We start from the raw sequence: 13481 nt of genomic DNA on the forward strand, positions 1-13481 counted from the left end.
GGAATGGGGAACACCCAACATCTCTTCCAGCCCAGGCTCAGCTTACAACGCACAGCCAAAGGAATTCAGAGAAGAACGGCCATCTGTTGAAACCCTTCCGAGATCATCACAGTGAAACACCCACACACAACATGCACACACAGGTATTCTGGGAGCAGATATGAGCAACCGTGACGAATGGGTCCTGGAAAGGTGAGGGATGCACTCGGCTTGCCCTGAGGGAAGGACCTCAATGCTACAAACTTCTCTGGGGGTGACGGTTTAAAATGCTCCCTCATTGGACACGGTTTGATGGCAACACGTGTGGGCTGGCTGGCTCTGTCTGCCTTTGTGTCCCCTAGATGGTGCTGTGGATAGGAGTCTGTCTGCCAATGCAGGGGAGCCTCCCTTTCGTAACCCTTATCGTACTATTCCCCAGCCTACTATCACAGGATCGATCCCTGGTCTGGGAAGATTCCACATGCTGCAGCGAAGCTGAGGCACAGCTGCTGAAGCCTGTGCCCTCTAGAGCCAGCGTGCTGCAACTACGGAAGCCTTCATACCTAGGGCCCCTGCTCTGTAACCAGAGAGCCACCACAATGAGAAGCCCGCTCACCACAACTGGAGAGTAGCCCCTACTCTCCTCAACTAGAGAAAAACCTGCTTGCAGCAAGGTAGACCCAGCGCAGCACAATAACAAAGAAAGATTGCATAAAAAAAAAAAAAAAAGGAATCCAGAGAGGTGGCGGAGGATGGGAGGCAAGTGAGGCATAGAGTCCGAGTACCCTACACAAGATTCCCCAACAAGGCAGTGGGTGGCCCCCTCTCATCCTGGCCTTGCAGATGCAGAGGCTGTGCTTTGTCCAACAACTCCACAGGATGGACAAGAAATGACTTCATCAGAAAAGGGGACAAAGAGGAAGAGGAAGGTGCCGCACATCCCCCCATCATGGGAGGAGGGGAAGGCTTTCCGGGAGGGAGGTTGTGCAGGTCTCCCCGGCACCTCTGCTGAATTTCCAGGAGAATTCTCTGTTCTGGAGACCCAGGGGAGGGCACGGTGGTGGCCTTACAGTCAGGAGAGCACGTCAGCTAGTGACTCAGCGCTGATGGGAAGGCCAGATCTCCCTGAGGTCACTGACTGCAGTCAACACTGGGCTGTTTCACCTCCCAACTCCTGTCCCTACAGGTGAGGAGGGAACACAGACAGCCTCCTGGTGACAGTGACCCCCCACCCCGCCATGCAATATACATGCCATCTCCTCTTCACTGGTTTGCTAATCCAGCTAGTTTTCTAAATTTACAAATACAATAGTGTGCATCTGATTTAACAAAAATCCCAAACAGGACTAAAGGCTGTCCAATAAAAAGGAGCAACAGAGGTGCGGGATAATTTTCTAGTTCTTGACACACTGGTGCAAGGCAAGCTTTGGGGCACTTCCACCTTTGTCCCGGAGGAACTCGCCCTGCATTGGCTGTCCATCCACTCCCACTCTCCTCCGCCCCATCCCTAAGCTTTGGCCCCTGGACTATCATGGTTCCGTGGCAACAAAGTTTATAACATCCTTGCTCTGTTCTAGAAATAGAATTGTTTGTGCTTCATCTGGAGCTTGATTCTTAAAAATAACCAACATTTACGATATTCTGGTTGTGCAAGAACTGTCCTCCCCAGAGGCAAGAGGACACCCTCGGAGAAGAACATGCAGATGTGCCACTAAACCTGCTGCTCAGTGGAAAGGAAATTAACTAAATTGGGAGGATTAGGAAGGGTATGGAGTGAAGCCTTCCAGTTGTTTTTGCTCAGCATGTTGAAGGCGTTTTCTCTAACTCCTGTCCTTGAGTTGGCGTGAAGGATGGGCGAAACAGTGTTCTTCATTCATGGACTATTCATCTGTATTTTTTGCACACTATGTGCTGTGTACTGTGTTAAGTATTTAAGATGCATATAAGAACTGTTCTCACCTTCAAAATCTCCCCAGGGAGAAGGAAAATCGAAGAAAAATTGAAGGCAGGACACTTCAAGAAGACAGCGCTTTCTGTTTTGTTCATTGCTGTGTTTTTTAGTTTTTAGACTAGCCAATTACTGCATTCATGACTGAGCACAATGGCTGAGTTATGCACAGTGGTGGTGGGGGAGAAGGGGGAAGGGGGCGCCTATCAGAACACTAAGGAGGAGCCCTGAGGGCACCCGCTTCAGGCTTGAAGCCCAAGAAGGAGGAGGACACGGGAGGAAGTTGAACAAGGGGATTTCCAGTTGTATGGTAGAAGCAGAAGGTGAAGCTGGGAACGTGGCAGGAGATGAGGGGACAATGACAAGAGGAGGCAATTCATGAAGGGACTTGTGTGCCAGGCTGACGAGCCTGGCCTTTATTCCAGGGGTGAGGGAGAATCCTGGAGGGCTGTCCCAGGGGAGTGGTGTGGTCAGGTCTGTGCGTTAGAGACATCCCTGCATGGGCAGGTGGTGGGTGGATGAGCTGGAGGTGGGAATCCAGCTAGGGGACCGAGGCTGTCTCTGGGATGAGATGTGTTAAGAAGCTGAACTGAAGCTTCTTAACTCAGGCTACTTTCTTTGGACAGAAGGCTCAACTCTTGGAAACATTCAGAAGGTGGCACGATTCTGTAGCTCAGGGGCTTTGTGGAACAGCTCAGCATAGGGTGAGCTCCTGATCTGGGTTGCTGAGCAGGGGGTGGTGACATCATCCGCCAAGAGAGAGACTGAAAGAGCAGTGGCCTCAGCAAGTTTCAGGAGCTCTGAGTACCACTGTGTGCTGTGCGTGTAAGGACGTCTTTAGACAGCTGGATCCATTTACTGATGAGAGGGTTATGGCAAGTAAGTTGTAGATGAAGCCAAGGACGGAACGATTTAGGCTAGCAGGCACATGGAAGTGCATGATACACACCACCTATAAAGATGGATAGACACGAAGGCCATGGAGACTGGGAGAGCTGTTTTGAAAAGAGAGTATCACTGTTTCATTGAATGAATGAATGAGTGTGTATATTAAATGATTTATCCCTGCCATTCCTCCTGGCTCCTCCCTCTTGAAGTAACTTCAACCACTAGACCAGATGACCAGAATCTGTCCCCATTCATCTTGGGTTAACAGCCACCAGAGGCAGCACCTAATTCTTGATGTGGCTACAAAGTCTGTCTTGGATTTTCAGGAAATATTGAAAGTCAGAAAGACTCTCATCGGGCTGTACTTCATTCAGAGTTCCTTAGTTTGGAGATGATATACTGTTTTTGTTCTAGGAAAGCATTCATGGTACCATATTACATTTACTTGTCAAGCTTCCTCAGGCTGCTTTAGGCTGTGATAGTAATTTCTTACACTTTCCTCGATTTTTGTTTTATTTTGGTTTGGTTTTGGCCATAACACATGGCATGCAGGATCCGAGTTCCCTGACCAGAAATCAAACTTCTGGCCTGCAGCGGAAGCATGGAGTCTCAACCATTGGACCTCCAGAAGCTAACTTTCCTTGGTTTTGATGATTCTGACTGTTTTGAGGGGGCTTCCCTGGTGGCTCAGTCGGTAAAGAACCCACCCACCAGTGCAAGAGACACAAGAGACGTGGCTTCGAGCCCTGGGTTGGGAAGATCCCCTGGAGAAGGATCAGGTAAGTCAGGTATTTATAGAATTCCCTTCAATGTGGGTTTGTCTGTTGTTTTCTCATTATTACACTGGCGTTACAGAAACTGGAGAGGAAGACCATAGAGGGAAAGTGCCATTCTCATCGTCAAGATGCACACTGTTGACTTAAGTTATCACTGCTGATGTTGACCTTGGTCCTGCCAGGTTTCTCCACTGTAAAGTCACTCCCTGCCCCCTTCCAGACTGCTCCCTTCAGAAGGAAGTCACACTTAAGGAGTGTAGAGTTCTTTACCCCCCTCCTTGAGGGAGGAGGCAGTTAGCTCAAATCTCTGCCTTTTCAGTATCCACAAAAGAGAAAGTCTCTTCAGCCTCCTTTCCTCCTTTCAGACGGTCTTTTAGGAACACACAGACCTGTCAGCTATGGAGCCCAGCTGATATTGTGCAGGGCCCTGGGGGGCTCCTAAGCACAGAGACTTCCTGTGCCCCCATTTCTTTGATTATAGGGAACAGCCTTCATTCAGCCTCCAGGACCTTTCCTGGGTTCCAAAGGGCAGATTCAAGCAGTTGTGAATCAGAGACTGGAGGCGATGTGAGACCAAGGAGAAACAGTCGAGAGCAGCCTTGGGGCAAGGTCTTGTTTCCCATCAATGGAAACACACAAGAGTTATCTTTGAGCTGTTTTGGGGATACTGAAACCGCCTCCCCGCCACCACCCGCCTCCCCAACCCCGCAACGCCCCCCACTGCCCTGAAGTGAGAGAATTTAATGATTAACTGGTAGGCTGCCCATAAGCATGCAGACCCCAGACCAGATGAAAAGAGAAGGTTGATGATGCTTACTCCTGCTTACCTTACCACCAGCCCATCAGAAGAATATCCATGAGCTGATCACACCCTCTTTGGACAATGGCTATAAAACTTCTCACTATCTTCCCCAAGTGGGGACACATGGTTTTGAGGGCATTAGCCCACTGTGGCCCCCTTCGCCCGATGAAGTAATAAAGTTACCCTTTTCTACTTCACCCAAAACTCCAAGTCCAAGATTTGATTCAGCACCAGTGTACAGAGAAACTGAGCTTTCAGATTATGACTTTAAAGGGACCTTTTCCAGGACTTAACATTTCTAAATGTTATCTGTGTGCACCTCAAAATACTATATGCCGTGTTTAAAATGCAAGCAGTGACTTCCCTCCAGGCAGGCACTGGTTTACTGCTGGGCCTCCAGGCCTGGAGTTTCCCTTTTAAGCAAGCCTGGACGATGTCTTGTCCAGGGGCCCGTCTGGCAACCTTGTCTACCCTGCTGGTGTCATGTATGATGCTGACCTAACTTAAAAGTCAGGAATAAGTGAAAATTCCCCACAAGAGGAAGAGTCAGAAAGGAAGTGCTTGAAAAGAATAATGCTGTTTCATTGTATTATGTAATGTCCCACTTTGTTATAACAACAGCACTCACTTCTATAAACCAAGAATATCACGGTAAAGACGCACATGGTCAGAGACGGCATCATACAAAGGAGGTAAGGTGAGGAATTCTCCACCAAGACTGTAGAAAGAATTCTTTCAAGACTTGGTGAAACTCCAACAAGAGTAAATGCCATGTGAGTCAGGAAACATCGTGCTTGTGTCTTAGGATAATACATTTTTGTATCAATGATTTAATAAAGAATTACTGTGCTCTGGTAAGATAGGATCCCCCCCCCCGCCCCGCCCCCCGCCCCCCACCACTTGGGTTCCCTCCAGTGTCTGTGCGCTGCTGACCCCTGTGGCCTCCCCACAGGGTAAGGAGAAGTGACAAGCCAATTGTTTTTCTCTCTCACTCTATTTTCCTCCTTAGTGCCTGGACTTTGAAGTTCATTGTCATGTAAACATTAACTTGCTTCTTAAATAAAGCCACAGAAGGCAAACTGCAATCTGAGCATATGATTTACCCAAACTCTTTCCCATGAGCTCTAAGGATTCTAATTTCTTCTCTACCAAGATGTCTCTGTCTCATAGAATTAGTTTTGAAATAGGCTTAAATTATCATCAACATCAACATCATTATTATTATTTTGTTGTTGAAGTGCTTTCCAAAGAATACCCATCAGAGATGATGTTAGGTGGTAATAACAAACCAAGTTTCTTTTTAAAATGTATTTAGGTTAAAAAAAAAAAAAGTTTGACACTGTAAAGCAATTATCCTCCAACAAACAATAAGAAAAAAGAAAAAAATTTTCTGATTTAAAGGAAAAAAACATGTTAAATGGAGGTACAAGTGGCAAAACACAGGACAAAAATCATCACTGGTTGAAGTTTGGGACCCACTGAACTCTTGCACTAATCAGTTTCACATGTGAAATTCGTTGTACACAAAAAGCCTGAATCATAACTTTGGGAACACCCCACAGCAACTAAGAAGGTACAGTCTTATTTTTGGCAGTAGCCAGTCATCATCCACCTATGTTACCAACAGTTTTCTTTTATGACATAGTTGTGCTGATCATGAGTCTAAATCATGCTGGCAAATCCTTCAAAACAAATTACACGCTTCATTAATACAATCTTTGCAAGATTGGTGTTAAAACAGGTTTCTCTGAATTTTGCTTTGGAAATGTTTTTATATTTTTCTAAAACATTGTATTTTTTATTTTTTCATTATATTTTTAAATTTTTCATTATATTTATTTTTATTATATATCTAAAAGTTATATTTTATTCTCCCCAAGTTAAAATGATATAAAATTATAGTGAGCTTTTCTAACACCAAGAACCTTAATATATGGCACTATCTGAACTGCTGAAGAAACAACACCTTAGTTTTGAGATCTTGACTTCATAAAAATGAGATGTCTTAATTATTTCCCTTCTCTATCCATCATGGTGGTGTGTTTATTTGCCACATACGTGTCATATAGAATTATTTTGCTGAACTTGAACTGTGCAGCTTGTATGGTATCAAATAAATAAAAGATTAAAAATGTTAATTTCCTTAATCTTTTTCTGTCCTGAGATGTTTTTCATTGACATGTAATAAAATATTTTTGAGTTGTTAATCCCTCTCCACAGTAGGAAGTCTATATATTTGTAAATCTATTTAATCCACAATTTCAGATTAATTGGCCTTTTCTAAATACCAAACTGGCCAGCTGCAGTCAATTCGATCACTTCCATGATCATCTTGCATTTATCCATAACTAAAGTACTTGGTTGTTATAATTTGCTTTGGAGAATTGGGCATAGAACAAATGGCAATTACATTACAGAGTTTTGAATTTACCTTAAAATATGAGCACTGCTGTTTATCTTTATGCTTAAGTTCCAAGAAACACTTTTTGATTGTTCTTGTTATTCTGGTTGTCTACTATCATTTTATCTTTATAAATACATCCTTTAATTTGCAAAGTGACTTAATTTGTTTTATTGATTCTAGGTGTCAGTGATAATGCCACTAATTAGCTTTGAAAACATAACTATATCATCGTACTATTTTTGAGCAATAAATGAGCATTCTTTCCATCCATGGCAATCTCCAATCCTTTCCTTCCCTGCCCCCCCTTTCCTTTTATCTTTCTCTCTTTCCTTCATCAAATATTTATTAGGCATTTGCCTGTCCAGCACATACTAGATGTGGAGAATCAATGATGGATAAAACTCTCAGTCCGCCAAGAAGCTTATTCTATTGATTTAAAAATTTTTTCTTCCTGTTTACTCCAAAGGTCATTAGGACAAAACACACTAATGAAATTCATGGACAACTTTCACTGAGTTGGAGAAAAAGTATACCACCAACCTTTAGCAGCTGCAGTGAAATCTGTCTTCTCTGGGGGCTTGGCCTATATCAACAATTCTTCTTTTCCCCAAGAGCTGGCTCTGGGGCAGGCATTCTTCCTCCTCTAGCATGAATAACCTTGGCTGGGAATGTTTGGTTGGACACCAGTTGGATGAGACCCAGAGCAGCCAGAGAGCCCTCCTAGAAACCCTAGGCGCCCACACTTGTTTGGTGTGGCCGCATGAGACCTCTGGTACAGAGCTTCTGTAGAAAACCACAAATGCACAGGAAATTGGGGAAAATCAGATAAAGGCAAACCATTAAATGACACATGAACAGAAAGGAAACAGTTAAGAATTAACCCAAACTAATTTAAGGCTATAAGAATGAGTGGTGCAACGGTTTAGTTAATAAGTAGCTGGTCTCCAAAACTAGGACACTGGAGCCAAATGACTAAGGGCTTTTAGAGCCATCAAGGGACAGGTGGAAGGAGAAATGGGCTCACCACAGAGAGAATCACAAATGGCTGTGGGTGGTAGGAGAAGGCACTGCATCCTTGAGTCATATAGATTCGTACACGCACTCATCTACCTCTACATAAATCTATTGATCCATTCAGCAAACACTTGTAGAGTACCACTGTTCCAGATGATGATGCTGCGGACACAGCAGTGAGCACAACCTTGACAATCAGGAGCCTGCTGGAGGCACCATGAGCAACTGGCTGGAATTTAGGTAGGGATTATACATCGAGAATCCCTACCTAAATTTCAGAGTCGGACACGACTGAAGAGACTTAGCAGCAGCAGCAGCATACATCGAGAATAGGGAGAAAATACTTGCAAATGATGTGACTGACAAGGGCTTAATTTCCAAAATACACAAATAGCTCATATAACTCAACAACAACAACAACAAAAAAGAAACCAAACAACAAAAACAAAAAAACCCCAAACAACCCAATCAAAAAAATGAGCAGAAGACCTAGAGACTTTTGTCCAAAGGAGAGATACAGATGGCCAATAGGCACATGAAAAGATGCTCAACATCACTCATTATTAGAGAAATGCAAATCAAAACTATAATGAGGTACCTTCTCATGATGGTCAGAATGGCCATCATTAAAAAGCCTACAAATAATAAATGCTGGAGAGGGTGTGGAGAAAAGGGAACCCTCCTACAGTATTGGTGGGAATGTAAGTTGATACAGCCACTGTGGAAACAGTATGGAGGTTCCTCAGAAAATTTAAAATAGAATTACCATATGGTCCAGCAATCCCTCTCTTGGGCATATATCCAGAGAAAAATATGGTTAAAAAAGATACATGCACCCCTCTGTTTATAGCAGCGCTGTTTACACTAACCAAAACATGGAAACCATCTAAATATCCATTGACAGATGAGAGGATAAAGAAGATGAGGTACATATATACAGTGGAATACTACTCAGCCATAAAAAGAGCAAAATAATGCCATTTGCTGCAACATGGATGCAACGAGAGATTATCATACTAAGTGAAGTAAGTCAGAAAGAGAAATACCATATGGTATCACTTACATGTGGAATCTAAAATAAGACAAATGAACCTATCTATGAAACAGGAAAAAAATATTAGAGACAGAGAGAATAGACTGATGGTTGCCAAGGAGGAGGGGAATGGGAGACGGCAGGAAAGTCTGGGATTAGCAGATGCAAATTGGCATATATAGAGTGGATAAACAACAAGGTCCTACTGTATGGCAGAGGAAACTATACTCAATATCCTGTGATAAACCATAATGGAAAAGAAAATGAAAAAAAATATACAGGTAAAAATGTACAGGTAGGTATAACTGAGTCACTTTGCTGGTACAGCAGTAATTAAAACAACATTGTAATTCAACTTTACTTCAGTAAAAAATAAACAAGAAACTGAAATCTGCTGAGTTGTGGCTAGTTTCTGCAGAATACCAAGGCCCCTAGAACCTTCCACTGGAACAAGCTGTCACCGACTCCCCCATCCTTTCCCTAGTCTGAGGTCGTCTCCTCCTTCTTTCATTCACTCAGCCTAGTGAGGCCATGTTCACCATCCACATCTTTAGGCTCAAGACTCTCTACTCAGGCCTCCAGATGGCCACCTTGCTGTGTCCTTTTCTCTGTGTGTGCACAACCTTGGTGTGTCTCACATGTCCCCAGATTTACTCTTCTTATAAAACCAGTCAGATTGGATTAGGACCCACTCTAATGGCCTCATTTAACTTAATAACCTTTTTAAAGGTCCCATTTCCAAATATACAGTCACATTATGAAGTGACGGATGTTAGGGCTTTAACATATGAAATCAGGGGGCTATGATTCAGCCCATAACACCACCACTCCACTGCTGGAAGATTTTTGCTTTCTGGTTGCCCTGCGATTCACTGTGTGGAAAATGGCATGAACCACAGAGAAAGCCAGTGACCACAGGGCCTTCTACTTCCGAAAACCATGCCTGCCTCGAACCAAGAGAGAAGAGAAAGAGTCTTAGGGTCTGCACACCCTTATGCATACCTACACCTTGTTGCAGAGAGACATGGTTCATGCCCTCCTACGATCTGAAGCAAATTCCCAAGTTTCAAGAAACAGAGGCAGTTTCTACTAAAGGCAGCTTACCCTATTTTTTACCTTAGGATCACACGGCAAAGAGTCAAACCTTTGACTATCAGACAAAGGAGTCTTCAAAGATCTTGGTTGCTTTAGAGGCAAACTACAATGTAATAATAGAGCCAAGACAAGAGGAAGTGCCTCTGCAAGGCACAGTTCGTAGCATTCTGAAAATTAGTGTTTCCTGTTTGTTTCAAACCTTCTTCTTCTACAGGGACCTTGCTTAGTGTTAACAGGTCCTGTTTGCCAGTGGCTCTAGGTCAGCTTACTGAAAGCCAGTTGTTTCCATTCTACCTTCCTAGCAGCTGACACGTCCACCCCCTTCCCCTCCCTCTTATCAAGTTTCTTCAGTTGTTTCGAATCGGTCTCAGTTCTCCCACGGCCGTTTGTTCTCACTTCCCTCAGTCCTTTCAAGTACCTTTTGGTTTCTCCAAACTCTCTGCCCTTTCCCCATCACTCATCAATCCCAATCTGGCCAAATCACCCCCCGGTCCCACAGATCCTTCCCCTTACACTCCAGTCCTTGATCCACTCCGGCCACATCATTCCCTAGCCCCACCCACTCTGTCCTAGCTCCCCCTACTACCCCAAAGGAAATACAGACTACCCCCCCCAAACTTTAAACTTTTCATTTTGTATTGGGGTATAGCCAGTTAACAATGTTGTGGTAGTTTCAGGTGAACAGCAAAGGGACCTAGTCATACACATACATATATCTCTTCTCCCCTGAACTCCCATTCCGAACAAGGCTGGCAAATAACATTGAGTAGAGTTCCATGTGCTCTACAATAGGTCCTTGTTGGTTATCCATTTTGAATAAAGCAGTGTGTACATGACCTTCCCAAACTCCCTGACTATCCCTTCCGCTTGGCAATCATAAGATTGTTTTCTGAGTCAACATAGACTTTTTAATGGTGATTTTTTTTAAGCTACACTGGGTCTTTGTTGTTGCACAGGGCTTTCTCTAGTTGCGGTGCACAGGCTTCTTATTGCTGTGACTTCTCTTGCTGCAGAGCACAGGCTCCAGGATGTGTGGGCTCAGTAGCTGTGGTTCCCGGGCTCTGGAGCACAAACTCAGTAGTTGTGGCACAAGTGCTTAGTTGCTCCAAAGCATGTGGGATTTTTCCCAGACCAGGGATTGAACCTGTCTCTTGAACAGGCAGATTCTTTACCACTGAGCCACCAGAGAAGCCCCCAACTGTATTTCTGAATCTGTGAATTGCCTGTTCATACTCTTTGTCCATTTTTCAATTTGGTTGCCTTTTTCTTATTGACTTATGTACTTGTGTTCTGTCTTTTATCTTTTATATATTCTCATGAATATTTTCCCATAGATGGTCCTTCTCTTCTAACTAACTGGGCTGCAATAGACTGAATAGGCCTTAAAATGCTGTCATGCAGTTATAATGGAATTCTGAACGACTAAGATTTTGCAGAAATGTTCAAAGGTTGTTTTAAAAATTCCATCCAGTAAGAATTGTTGTAAACTTTATAAACAGCAAAAGCAGCCAAGTAAATATGGTGCATGGATCAGTAAATTGGGTTTCAGAAAATGGGTCTGCTTCTTCTACCAATATATGTCTCAACACCTCAAAATGTGACTGCGTTTATTTGTTTTTAATATGTCTATTTCCCCTTTATTGCCTTTACTCATTTCTTTTTTAGTCACACAGCAATACATGTTATTGTGGAAAGATTTAAAATACACATATATGTGTGCACAACTGTAGCAAACATTTTTGTGCTTGCCAACAGGCATTCCCCCCTCACCCATGATAGCCAAGCCCACATTTTGTTCAGGTATCCCCTCAAATCTGTTAATTGGATTATATAATTCTTTAATTTTCTACTTGGTTTATGAATGTCTGGGAAAGTAACATTAAGAAGAGGGGTAGGAGAAACCCAGAAACCATGATTTCATAGCCCCAGGTCCTCAGGGTGACATGGGAGCAGGTCCGCTCAGTGGCAGTAAAGTGAGCCTGCCTTTGTACCTGTTGTGGGTTCCATTTAGAAGGTGCTCACCCAAGTTCTAAAAGGGGTCTGAAGTGTATTCAGTGTGTGGCAGTTTACAGAACCGGTGAGCTGGAAAACCTAGTTGATGTCTATTCTTGTACGGGCTTTAGGTGAGGGAACTTAGCAAAGATGTGATGCGTGACAGACACTGGTATCCTGCTTGACCTTAGGGGAGAAGGGACTAACCCAGAGAAGGGAAGGTCTTTTCATGAGGGGCTTTGTAACTTGAACTGACAGCCTTGTGAATGGAGAGACTGCATATGTGGCAAGAGATGGGGAGACTCTCAGGTTACAAGTCAAATATCACAAATATGTTGTTGACACAGACTCAGAGAGCCACAAGCACAACATTCTTTAGAGTCCAACAGTGCACACTTGGGTCCGGTACGCCAGATGAATATGCTGCAAAACAGAAAAAAAAAAAAAAAAAACCCACTTACATAGAGGAAGAGGAATCTTCTCCTCCGTGTGTTCAATTTTTGTAATAAAATATTCCACATACAAAAAATTTAATATGTAAGAGATAAAGAAGGTGAATAAACACCACATATCAATCAGCTAGAATAAGAAACAACATTACCAATCCCTTTGAAGCCCATATACACATTTCTGTTTAATACTCTGAACTGAAAACTGAACACGATGTCTACACCTCACTTCATGTGTCACTGGCCAGAACTGCATTGCAAGCCCATACTTAAACATGTCATTTCAAGGGTGACTGGATGTTTGTGAGTGCTTGGACAGTAGTTTTCAAACTTTTTGGTCTCAGAACCCCTTTCCATTCTTAAAAATTATTGAGGATGCCAAAGAGCTTTTGTTAATGTGGATTATATCTATCCATCAGGACCACATTAGAAATTGAAACTAAGAAACTTTTTAAATATTTCATTTAAAATTACAGTAATAAATCCAATACTTGTTAATGAACACACATACACTTTTTAAGAAAAATATACTTTCCAAAACAAAAAGTAATTAGTACTTTACTAGTAATCAGTGGAGAAGGCAATGGCAACCCACTCCAGTACTCTTGCCTGGCAAATCCCATGGACAGAGGAGCCTGGTAGGCTGCAGTCCATGGAGTCGCTGAGGGTCGGACATGACTGAGCGACTTCACTTTCACTTTTCACTTTCATGCATTGGAGAAGGAAATGGCAACCCACTCCAGTGTTCTTGCCTGGAGAATCCCAGGAACACGGGAGCCTGGTGGGCTGCCGTCTATGGGGTCGCACAGAGTCGGACACGACTGAAGCGACTTAGCAGCAGCAGCAGCAGCAGCAGTAATCAGTATTTTACATTTTTGCAAATCTGTCTGGCTTAATAGAAGACAGCTGAATTCTCATACTTGCTTCTGCATTCCAGTCGGTTCTAACATTATTTTGGGTGAAGTATATGAAGAAAATTTGACCTCACAGAGATAAGTAGTTGGAAATGAGGGGAGTACTTTAATAGTCTTTTCAGATAATTTTGGATATTCTTATTTGCATGCTAAGTCACTTCAGTCATGTCCAACTCTTTGTGACGCT

This window comes from Bos indicus x Bos taurus, chromosome 1 (assembly GCF_003369695.1).
Source record: "Bos indicus x Bos taurus breed Angus x Brahman F1 hybrid chromosome 1, Bos_hybrid_MaternalHap_v2.0, whole genome shotgun sequence".
Classification (NCBI taxonomy): Eukaryota; Metazoa; Chordata; class Mammalia; order Artiodactyla; family Bovidae; genus Bos; species Bos indicus x Bos taurus.